At 39.1% G+C, this 12,275-nt stretch overlaps 1 protein-coding gene across 1 annotated transcript in view; it reads left to right on the top strand.

The window, feature by feature from the left end:
* VWC2L (von Willebrand factor C domain containing 2 like) overlaps positions 1–12,275 on the top strand; it is a 160,037-nt gene that overhangs the window by 143,918 nt on the left and 3,844 nt on the right. The window lies entirely within an intron of this gene.

Genomic DNA, 12,275 nt, shown 5'->3' with positions numbered 1-12,275 from the left:
ATCCATTGCTCTAAAAATCATAGAAATGTCAATCAGGCATCTTTGGTCATATAACCCAATAATGAAATAATCTGCCTATCATCTTTTTTTCTAGTTGCAAAGTATTCTGTGTTTTCAAAAATAAAGAATAAAAATGGAAATTTTTCTTTTTACCTCCATTATGAAATGTGATGTGGTGTGTGTTTGTGTGTGTGTGTGTCTGTGTATGGTGATGCCCATTTTGTTGATTTATGCTCCTCTCCCCAACAAGGATGTGACTTCCATTTTAGTGTGTTTATTCAAGCATATTAAGGAAATAAAAAGGGTTGCAATTTTTCATCAATGAAGTAGGTAATTTTCAAAAATACTAAGTTAGCTGTCAAAAGTAGAAAGTTTGTTGCTTAAAAAAAATTTTTTATATATGACAGTTGGACAAAACTGAGTAATACAAGCTTTTCTAACATGTTTCTATCCCAAAGATAAATATATACTATTTTCTTTCCAGTGATAACCAACTTGTTTTTTGGAAAGTGAGGTCATTAAAGCATCCAAAATGGTTCCAAATGCCAAGTTTCACACACGATTCTTTGATTCTCAAAGCTGTCATGTGGGTAAAAATCACACTTATCAAAGAAACACAATAATGACAGCTCAGAGGCTGTGCTAAAACTTGAAAGTAATTGAACCATTTAACTACCATTTACTTGCTCAAAATTTCTCCTCAGGAATGACCCCATGGCTAAAAGCCTATGTTCTTGTAGCATGATGAATTCATTGCTTTTTGGATGAGCTCAGTCTATTTTGAGGCATCTTCCAAAACTCAGACTAATTATGCTATTTTCCTGGTACGCAATGGTAAGGTTTTTATCCAAGGTCTCACTTATTCTAAAGTAGTAGTTCTCAAATGTTAGCCTGCATCAAAATCACCTGAAATGTTTGTTAAAACACAGATTGTAGGTTCCATAGCCAGAGGTTTTGATTCACTTGGCATCTGGCATGGCTGGAAAATTTGCATTTCAAAGATGTTCCCAATGATGTTGATGATCAAGGGCCCACGCTGAGAATCCCTGTGCTGAAAATATGCCCTTTTCCACAACACCTAGCATTCTTTCCTACCAGGTTTATGTAAATGGTAGTTTCCTCTGGGCCATTACTAACACCTTGTTATCCACTTTGTTATCATCCTGTAATCCCTTAATGCTGGGGGGCACCCCAGTGACTCAGTTGGTTAAGGGTAAGCATCTGCCTTTGGCTGGGGTCATGATTCCTGGGTCCTGGGATTGAGCTCTGCATGGGGCTCCCTGCTGGGCAAAGCCTGCTTCTCCCCTTCCTGCTCCCACTCAGGCTCCCCCTGCTTGTGTTCTCTGTCGTTCTCTCTGTCAAATAAATATATAAATAAATAAAATCTCTTAAAAAAATACTTCAAAAAATTTTTTTTAATTCCTCAATGCTGGTAATAATAGAAATATGAAAGTCACATGTGTCATTTTAAGTTTTCTAATTTTTTTTAAGATTTTATTTATTTACTTGACAGAGAGAGATCACAAGTAGGCAGAGAAGCAGGCAGAGAGAAAGAGAGGGAAGCAGGCTTCCTGCTGAGCAGAGAGCCCGACTACATGGGACTCCATCCCAGGACCCTGAGATCATGACCTGAGCCGAAGGCAATGGCTTAACCCACTGAGCCACCCAGGCGCCCTAAGTTTTCTAATATTATTTTAAATTTAAACAACTTTAAAATTTTTTTTTAATTAGCCACTTTTAAAAAGTAAAGAAGAGATGAATTTTAATAATATATTTTACTGAATTCAATATACCCCAAATATTTTCATCCAATATGTAATTGACATAGTAAATATTAATGAGCTATTTTACTTGTTTTTTCTTACATTCAAAGACATATTAAATCTTTCAAATCTGATATTTCTTACACTTGCAGCACATCTCATTATGGACTAGCCACATTTCCAGTGTCCCCTAGGCACACGTGGCTAGTGGCTACTGTAATAAACAGCACTGCCATAAAACTTCTAGATTCAAGAAAATGAATATTGAGAGTTCTGCTTTGTCTGCCCCTTTTTATGATTTTCACTATATTTCCTCACTTCCAAATGGGTCTGTCTGCTGCATTATCAATTTATACCAGGTTTTAAGGGGGAAAAGGTTTTAATCATTAAACATATACATTGATTTTAAAATGCAATGCAAGGTAAGAATTCTCTGTTTTTATACATAGAAACATGATGCACTTGCACAGATCATAATGCACGTGCTTTTATCCTGCTCCTTTGTCCTAGTCATCTCCTTCCCCATCAGCAATCCCTCCCTCCAACAAGATAATCCATGTCAACAATGTATATTGGTACTTCCTTGTTTTTTCTCTATTTGCATATAATTCTATACCAACATACAAACAGAAGTTTGTTTATCTACATTTGTTTTATTAAAATATTGCACCCAGCTCTCTGTATAATGCCTTTTTTTATTCAATAAGAACTCAACAAAATCTCTGCAAGTCAGCTGGAGGTAGTAATACATTATTTTTAATGGTTACTGAAGAGTATGGAACAGTTCACATAATTCATTCAATATGTCCATTATTTTTTTTTAAGATTTTATTTATTTATCAGAGAGGGGGGGAGGAGAGCGAGCACAGGCAGACAGAATGGCAGGCAGAGGCAGAGGGAGAAGCAGGCTCCCCGCCGAGCAAGGAGCCCGATGTGGGACTCGATCCCAGGACGCTGGGATCACGACCTGAGCCTAAGGCAGTCGCTCAACCAACTGAGCCACCCAGGCGTCCCCAATATGTCCATTATTAACAGGCATTTACATTTATCCTGTTTTTGTTTTTAAAAAATGCGTAAAAGATTGAATAGATCATGGACAGATGGGTGGATGGGCAGAGAAATAATTCAGATATTTAGATATATATAGATACCACTGCCTACTCTGCCTTTTACTACGCAATCCTTGTTATCCTTAAACTTAGACTTTCTCCCACCATATCTGGACCCTTTCTTTCGACCCTTTCTTTCCAACAACAACAATAACAAAAGAACAGTTATCATTAGCAGTCCAAACAGACCATTTTAAATCATTTTTTCTAATGATCTTTCCATAGTCAACAGCTAGCTCAAACTAATAGATCTCCCCTAATTCTCCCCAGTGATGCTCTTTATTCAGGTGTTCTTTTTATCCTTCTAGCTTCCTGGTAAATAGTGAATAGGCCTGGGGAAAATCCACATAGAAAAAATTTTATTGTTGTATGTTCACTGACTTTGAAAAAAAAAATATATATATATACATATATATATAAATTGGCATTAATAAGATTAATTTCTTCACTGATGTTCTATTTTTTTTTTAATTAGACTGACTACCAACCAAAGGGCCTAAAATCCATATCCCATCCAAAGTAGCCTAGATTGTAACTCAGGTAATAATAATAATCAGCATGATAAATAAATAGCAATATTTACCTAGTATCAGTATGTGACAAACACCATTCTAAGTACTTTACATGTATTAATTTATTAATTCATTTGCTTTTTCAAAATCTCCAGTAGACAGGCACACTCATTTCAGCATTATTCCCACTTTACAGCTGGGGGCACTGAGATCATACCTCCTGTAAATGGCAGAAATGGGATTGAAACATGGAGGGTACAACTCAAGCCCTAATCTTCTTACCTAGTAATTAAGTGAGCAGTAAATCACCTCCTCTCTTCTCTCTTTGAACCTCAGTTCTCTCACCTGTCAAATGGGTACACTAATATCAGTTCTTCCTAACTTTAGGACTGCTGAGAAGAAATATGAAAGTTACCTGAAAACCACTGACTGCTGTAACAAGGGGAGGGCAGTCTCATTGCCGCTTGGAAAATTGGGTTGGACTATTTCATCATTTGAAGCAAAAACTGAGCAGATAAAATGTCTTCTACAATAGCAAATTAAGCCACGTTCTGGCCACACATCCTTTTGAAGGTGAGCCTGGACATGTATGTCCCACTTATACAGGATGTGAACCCAGCCTGATTCTCCCAGCCTGCTGATGCGCCCGACATGACCGAAAGAGCAGCCAACCTTTACCCTATTGTGTAGCTTGACCACGTCCTTCCTTTCTCCGCTCTGCTCCTTGCATTTTACTTAATTGGAGCACCAGGCTATAAATCTTACATACTTAAGGGCCAGAAAACTCTCCGGAGCTCTCATACTGAAATGTGTGTGGGAGTTCAGTGATATTGAATTTTCAAATAAAATGATTAACAGGCACCTCTAGGGCAGCCTCAGAGAAAACAATCCTTCCTGAAACTTGCCACCTTAATCTGAGGAAGCTTTTTGTTCTGAGGTTTAATAAAATGGTTGGAATGTAACGTAGGGAGGGATGACTAAAGCAGGCAGAGAGAGGTACGTCATTCTCCAGGGAAAGGATCTAGAAGCTCCCTTCAGCAAGTAACTGCTCTCTCTCCGGGACTGACAGGGCTATTTCAACACGATACTGGGGAGGTTTTAGTCACTTAAATTTTAACTGCGATCGGCTCGCATTACTATTTTTTTAAGAAACATTTTCTCCAAGATTATAATAGTTGGAAATGAGTGTACACCTGATCAGAAAGCCTATTTGCTTTTCCATGGCATAATAACATCTATCAGACTTCATGAAGCAGAGAATTAAAATCAGTTAAAAGGAAGAACATAATCCAATCCAATTCTACCCACAGACTGAGGCCTACAAGCCTACCCTTTGCTGAAACACTGATTTAGATGCCCTGCCAAAGAAATATAGAATGTTTATGGCCTCACACAATAGGAATCTGCCTCATTTATGCAGCAGGAAGATCATTTACAACCAATTTCTAAAAGACACTAAGCGTCAATAATAAATTTTCAAATCAAGGACAGAAATTGCAATGCTCAAAAGGGGATCATTAAGCAATATGAAGTTGTTGTCAGAAGGAGGACTTTCAGGGGCGTCCTACCAATTTGTAATCCGGAAGCATCTATAAAGGAGTCGTGACCAGCCTGGTTTTCCTAGTCTCTGGGAAGGAGAGACTTTATTTTAACAATAAAGGGGATCTGGGTCGACAAGCAACAAGGACAGGGCATCTCCTATGGATACGTCTCCGGGCCAGGCTGGCTGCCGCCCTCTGAGATGATCGCTGGAAACCACACTGACTCCTCAGTGAGATCAGCTTCTTGGGAGCAATTCCCACTTCACGGTTAGAGACAAGAGGTTGAAGAAAGCTGCTGGAGCTTCTCTGCTCCAAATCTTCACCTTTACATTCACCCTTTTGCCTATTCACCCCTTCACCTACGCGCGCGCGCACACACACACACACACACACCTCTCCTTTTCTCTCTCTCTCTCTGTCATAATAGGAACTTAAATATCCCAACAGATTCTCTCCAATATGTCCCACAACATCCTAAATGCTATCAAAACTGGAGGAAATGAAAAGTAGCTCCTCCTCACAGAGAAGTTTGACTTCTGGAACGGAACACAGCAACATGCCTGTTCCATCCTTTACCAACTGTGTGGCTTTCTCAAAGTCACTCGAAACATTTCTGGGTCTCCTTGTCTCTTTTAAAAAACGAACAAAATACTACTTCATGTCAGAAAGGAATAAGGCTGTTCATGAAAATTCTTAAGAATTCCTAAAGTATTAACTAAATTCAGTCATATCGCTTAGATTTGGGTTTTGCCTGAGTTCCCTGTGACAGAAAACTGGGAGTCGGGAACAGGAGAGTGTTCGATTCTGACTGGCATTGAAGGAAATAATAGTACACATAAAGAAAGACTCTCCTCAAAGACAACTATCATATGATCTCTCTGATATGAGGAATTTGAGAGGCAGGGCAGGGGGTTGTGGGGGTTAGGGAAGGAAAAAAAATGAAACAAGATGGGATTGGGAGGGAGACAAACCATAAGAGACTCTAAATCTCACAAAACAAACTGAGGTTGTTTGGGGGTGGGGGGGTGGGAAGAGGGTGGCTGGCTGATGGACATTGGGGAGGGCATGGGCTATGGTGAGTGCTGAGAAATGTGTAAGCCTGATGATTCACAGACCTGTACCTTTGGGGCAAAGAATACATTATATGTTAATTTGAAAAAAAAGGAAAAAAAGAAAGATTCTCCTCAAGGGAAGTAGTCAACCAGAGGGGTCAGACTAGGAGAGCTGAAATGTAGGTTCTCCTGCTGCCTTTTGTCAAGTCCCTTCATCTCTCTGAGCTTTACTTCCTTCACCCGTGCTATGGGATTCGTGTGAACCACCTTACAGCATTAGGGTGACTAGGAAATGAGAAAACATATACAGCCATGCTCTGTAAACGATAAAGAATTTTTCCACTCCGGGTCGGGCCCTCAACTACACTCTTGTTTGCTTTCTTCAGGGACTGTCTTGAAACGGCCATGTTTGTTTTTGTGCTTTTTGTATCAGATTCACCCGCACTAGACTATCAACTCTTGAAGGCAGAAATGTTGTCTTATTAACACCTATAAAACTCACGTGTAGAGCAATCTTGTTCTGAATGTTTATTTTGTGTTCTGATTGCTAGACAAAGGATACTGGCAGTCAGCCCAGAAAAAAACTCAAAGCAGGTGAAGTCTGCCCTCACTGACTCTCCTGATCCTTCTTAGCATCAGCAATAAACCACGGCCTCTTTCCGATGACTGGGGAATCTTCTGTGCAGAAGGAAAGCCTCCCTCTCCCTAAACAAGTTACAACTACCAACTATTTGCGTTTCAGCTTCCCTTGTAGCCAAGGTGCAGACCCTTGACTAACCTCTATCCCCAGGCTTACCTGCTGTAGATTTCGAACCGTAAACTAGTAAATCCAAGAAGTCTCCATTCTGACAAATACTGGTAAGAGAGGCAGTGGTGCTGACGGTTCCAGCAGCATCCAGGATCCTGGGTTGGTGATAGTGAGGGAGCAAACCGCTTTATCCGTCCCCAAGGTGTGTTTTTATTAGGTCTGTATCATGAGTTTGGCCCTTGCTCCTGATTGCATTCCTTCAAACTTTGTTCTTTTTGGTATTCTGGATAATCTGTATATGAAACCTCCTTTAATTAGTGTATTTTAAGCTTAAATTATCTACACGTGGTTTTGTTGTTTGACTAATAGGATCCTCCTCTCCCCCCACAAACAGCCCAGCATCTCCATTAAGAATTCTCATGATCCTGGTCCCGGACAGGACTCCTACTAAGCTGTCTAGCTAGAAATTAAATTCCCTCCCCGCCGACTCATGCCCCCCTCCCCAGGTCAAACTGCACATTTCCTAGAGCATTTTCCCTTAGGACCTCACTTTGTATAGGAATAATATGATCAATTAACTTAAGCCAATGTGTTAATTGCTGACACTAATTTAATATTACCCCAGCATCTTAGCAGATTCTTTTAATGTGTCAAAGCAAAGAAGGAATGTGTTTTAACATGACCCAGTGCCAGGGCCCTTGAGGGTTCTACTTTTTGTCTGCAATCTCAAAGGTCCTGCCTCCATCAAGACATATCATGTCTTGTCCAATCACAGGTGCCCTGTGGACCAACCATACAATGACGCTGGGGCAGTTTTTTGAACCAATGTCTTTACTTCATGATTATATATGTATAAATGCACATGCACATCTGTGCACACACACACACACACCCCTACTTAAAATGTTTCAATGGCTTTCCATTGCCAAAATAATGTCAACAAGATTATAAAATTCCCAAATACTTAACACTTAGTTTTTGCAGGCCAGTATGAAGCACCAGCTCTGCATACCACCATTCTCCTAGTGACTTCTTACTACATACATCACTCTAACCCCACAGCTTTTTCCACTTCCTCAGTGAGTCCTACCCTCCCTACCCCTCTCTCCCCCTACACACCACATCTTTCCATGGACCCATAGGTCAAGTTCTCTGTTATGACCTTCCTCTGAGATCCTTTTCTTCCCAACCTTATTTCAGATTATGCATTTGTTCCTCCATGCAACCAATGTGATATCTAACATTATAACCAAGCATGGGTCTTCAGGAGATGTGATCAGAGTAGCTATAGACTTCTTTTTCTATGTAGTTCATGTATTCTTTAATGCAGAAATTTCAGGGCTCAGCAAGAAGAACTTTAAAGCCTGAGGAAATCGGCTCAGTTCTTACAACTGCAAATATGACATCTATTTTCTCCTGATTTCTTTGATTACTGAAGCCAGAAGAGATCACTCCAAATGCTCTCCCTCTGATCCCCATTCCATGCAGATGCCTCCTAAGCTATCTCTGCAAGGTTGAAGTGAGAAGATGGGGAAAACATCCTGCAGGAAAGACCGAGCTGCAGGCTCCTCGTGGCCACCTCACCAGAGAAGCTCTGCTTTTACATATTTCATGTATTGCTCTCCTTTAAAAGATCTCTTTTGAATAATTTCCACTATGGAAAAGAAAAGGTTCACAAACCTCTTTCTATTGTATAAGTGTGCAAATTAAGTACTTAAAGATGCACAGAATAATAGAGAAAATTATGTTTCATGAAGAATTTGGGGGGGGGGGTGTAGAAGTATCCCTAGTCTGCTTTTCCTTCTTCCCTCCTTGCTCCAACTCTCAGTAAATATTTGAATTGCCTTTCCAGTGTTATTGCATTTCCAAAAATATGAATCCTTTCTGAGACAAGACCATATTGGGTTCCATTAGTATTGGGTTATGCAGTGCTTGCCGAAGGTCACATAGATAATCACAGAACCATGACTTGAGCCAGGACTCCTGAGTCATAGTTCACTTTCAATCTGCTTCTCATTTGGTGTACTTCTAGTACCAGTGGGAATTTTGCTGCTGCCCACAGGAAAACCAAAGCCTCACTGTCCAAGAAGCTTCTCCACGAAAAATTTCTTTTAGTTATTAGATGAATTGTGTTTTCTGAAGATTGTAAGGCTACACAATATAAAACCAATAAATCTGATAAAGATCTATAGAAAAACAGTCTCTCTTCTATTTAGCCATCAAGATTCTTAACCCAGCATGCATCCTCAATACCAAAACAAACTGGACTTCTAAATTCTGATCAGAAACTCAGGATCTGGGCAATGGAAGCCAGCAATGCACTCGTCGGCATCTGCCTCTTTTTGTAGGCAATTAGAAGTATTCTATAGATTAGAGAAATTGAGTTCATATCCCATTGATGTCACTTCCTAGACATGTGATCTCGGGCAAGCTATTTTCTACCTCTGAGGCTCAGAAATAGACTTGTAAACCATGTAAGGTGCATAAAGGTTGAAAATGTACACCTTACATGGCTAATTGGAAATATTAAATGAGACATACTCTTGGCACGAAGTAGGTGCTCAGAAAAGTATTGTTATGTTACTATTAATTGAAAATATTTCTATACCAATATTTTAGGACTAAGACTGATATATATGCTATATATATATATATATGCTATATATATATATATATATATATAGTATGTAAGCCTGATATATATATGCCTGATGTATTAGTTCAGAAAATAATTTTGCTTTTGTTATATAACTAGCTAGTTCATACTATTTAATTTAGTTAAATAAAGATACACAGAGTTTTTAATATGTGCTAAACACAATATTAGGCCTGGACCATAAGAAATGACAGATATTCAGGTCTTACTTTTAAGGAGCTGGCAATTTTAAACATATCAGACGGATGACACTTACTGTGTTCTTAAAGATGTCTAAGAGAAGAGATCTCACCCTACAGCTGTCTACTTAGTTCTCATTTCTCTGAGAGATTCGTGTGTGTGTGTGTGTGTGTGTGTGTGTGTGTGTGTGTGTTGTGTGTGTAATTCCTTGAGAATCAATGTATCTCCATCTCCTCTTATTTTAGGTGTCAGAAGAAAGAAGAGTTGGTCACCATTCTTCACATAATAAGCCTTAATTCCCTGAGAGTTATTGAGTTATTCCTCTGTCTTCTCTTTCAAGATTAAATAATCCTTATCCTTTTAACCTTTTCTCACAGGTCCTTTTTGCCAACCTTCAGTTTAATCATTTCACTGTTCCCCTCTAAGGATCTCTCCAAGTCTTTTGCACTAAATATGTTTTTTTTGCCATTGAGTTTTGCTATTGAGTTTCGCCATTGAGTTTATTCTTCTAAGCAACTTATCCTTCCACACAAAGAAAAAAACATCTCCCAAAGGAAAAAAAAAAAAAAAAGATAGAAGGATAGATCTCCTATGGAAGGAACTCACATGGAACACTCACACCTCAAAGCCCAAGTAATATTTTCGTCACCACTATTGAGGGGGAAGGTACAAAACTAGAACAGTCTCTAAATAGGGCCAACCATTCTGCTTGACAATTAACTAAATTACTTTTAAGCAGGTAAGACTATTAACCACAAACTTAAGGCTTTAGTTAACCTGAAACTCTCAGAAGGGTGATAATAAAATTACTGTTAATGAGATCAAACAGGAATTTTGGATTCTGTAAAATATCTCTGGCCGCCAAGTCAGCCATTGATGTGGTTATGTTATTTATAGGCAGTGACTCTGTTCAATCCTTGCGAAGTGCAAGGGATCTTTCCTTGCATTCTGTCAATCAGTATAAATTAATACTTTCTGAGCTGAGAAAGCAGGAAATTCTAAGGGGCTCTTAAGAAATGATTTAGAGAGGCTGATCAAATATATACTGATCATAGTATAACACCAAAAACATACAGAAAGGAACAGGTAGGAAAATTAGAGCACTAGTAAAATCTCTCTCAAGACATGCACAGTGACTTGTCAGAAATCTTTTACAAAGATCTGTCCCTGCTTTTTTCTCTTGTTGTGCTATTGAGATGAACCTGCCCACTGTGAGCCAGCAGAATGACCCCTCTTACACACGTAAACACACACTTAAGATTCTGCAGACAAGTTTCCAAATCCCCTCATGAAACTGAGAAAACTCTTCAGTAGATCACACTCTGCCTGTTTCAGGGACTTCTTTGTTTTGGAACCACTGTTTAGGAATCATTTTTTTCCTTCACCATCTATTAAGGAAAAAAGTATACAATCGGGTGAAAAGAGTTGATGAGAATCGAGGTAGAGAGAAAAACTACTGCTTCCCCTGGGGTGGCTCCAGGCAAACAGGTGGTTGTAGTCATCGAGTTTGACTTTCGAAGCTAGTTTGGCTCTGTCCAGATTCTGGCTGGCCTAATACTGGCTGGGCTGAGAGAGGTCTGTCAACAACAGCCATGAGACAACCAACTGCATTTTGAAAAAGGCTCCTTGCCAAGTTCTCTGCAGATTCCCTTTTTTTCTGAGTCTAGAACAAATTAATGATTTCACGTGAAATCTTTCCAGGGAGGTGTAGCCCCAAAGACAGTTCAACCTGTGAAACAATGACTTAAATTCTAAAACAGTGATCCTTAAGTAATCAGCAGTTAAGATGGCCAGGAGCTTATAATCACTAAAAAGAAACACCATCCTGGGTGAGAGCAGGCAGTTTGCTAGCTGTTTAATTGTCAGTGATGACACATTATATCCCTCTTAGTCTTGCTGGTTGGTTCTTCATGAGAACCAGGCACAGGTACATGCCCTGGGATGTTTGGCCACCAAATGAAAGAAAGGCATATGTACACAAAGGCCATTGGCAAGCATATCCACAACTGAAGTCTGGGAGCGCTAAAGCAACAGATGATTAAAATCCTAGCATATTAAATAGATTTGTGTGAACGCATTATAACTTCATAGTTGCCATTTTTATACAAGATTTCAATTATGAAGTGGAACTACAAATCACCCCTGATTTCATTTATTTGATGGTAAAGATAATCTCGTAAATTCTTATCAAGCAGTAAGAAAGTGAAAGTAGAGCACTGATATTGATGTATGTTACTTTGTAGTGGTTATGGAAAGTAGCCAGTAATGCTGGGTTGATAAATCATGAGTAGACAGAATTCCCCCTCTTTATCCAAATACGTACTTCAGAGACTTGAGCAATTTGCACCACCCCAATGCACCTTGGGAAGCAATTTTTATTCCATTTGATTTTGAGAAATAATATCACCAATACCGAATACCAGCATTTGCAGACTGGGATGAAAGGGAAAGGAAAGGAAAGGAGAGAAAGAGAAGTGAAAAACTAACACTGGTGAATTTTAAAAATATTCACCTATACTGAGCAGGTGACATTTTCCGTAAAGCTTTTCTCAATCTGAAAAATAAAAATAAAATTCCTGCTGACTTTCAAAAGCCAACCATTTAGGTCACTCTTAAAAACAAACAAACGAAAAAAAAAAGATAGCCAGCAGATTAAAGGAGCTCCATTTATAAAAATCAAATGAACCTCTAACAAAGACTGTTTGGGACATGAA

The sequence above is a fragment of the Mustela nivalis genome, assembly GCF_964662115.1.
Source record: "Mustela nivalis genome assembly, chromosome: 11".
Classification (NCBI taxonomy): domain Eukaryota; kingdom Metazoa; phylum Chordata; class Mammalia; order Carnivora; family Mustelidae; genus Mustela; species Mustela nivalis.
Note: the sequence above shows the minus strand (reverse complement) of the source record. Positions and strands in the feature narration are given on the sequence as shown.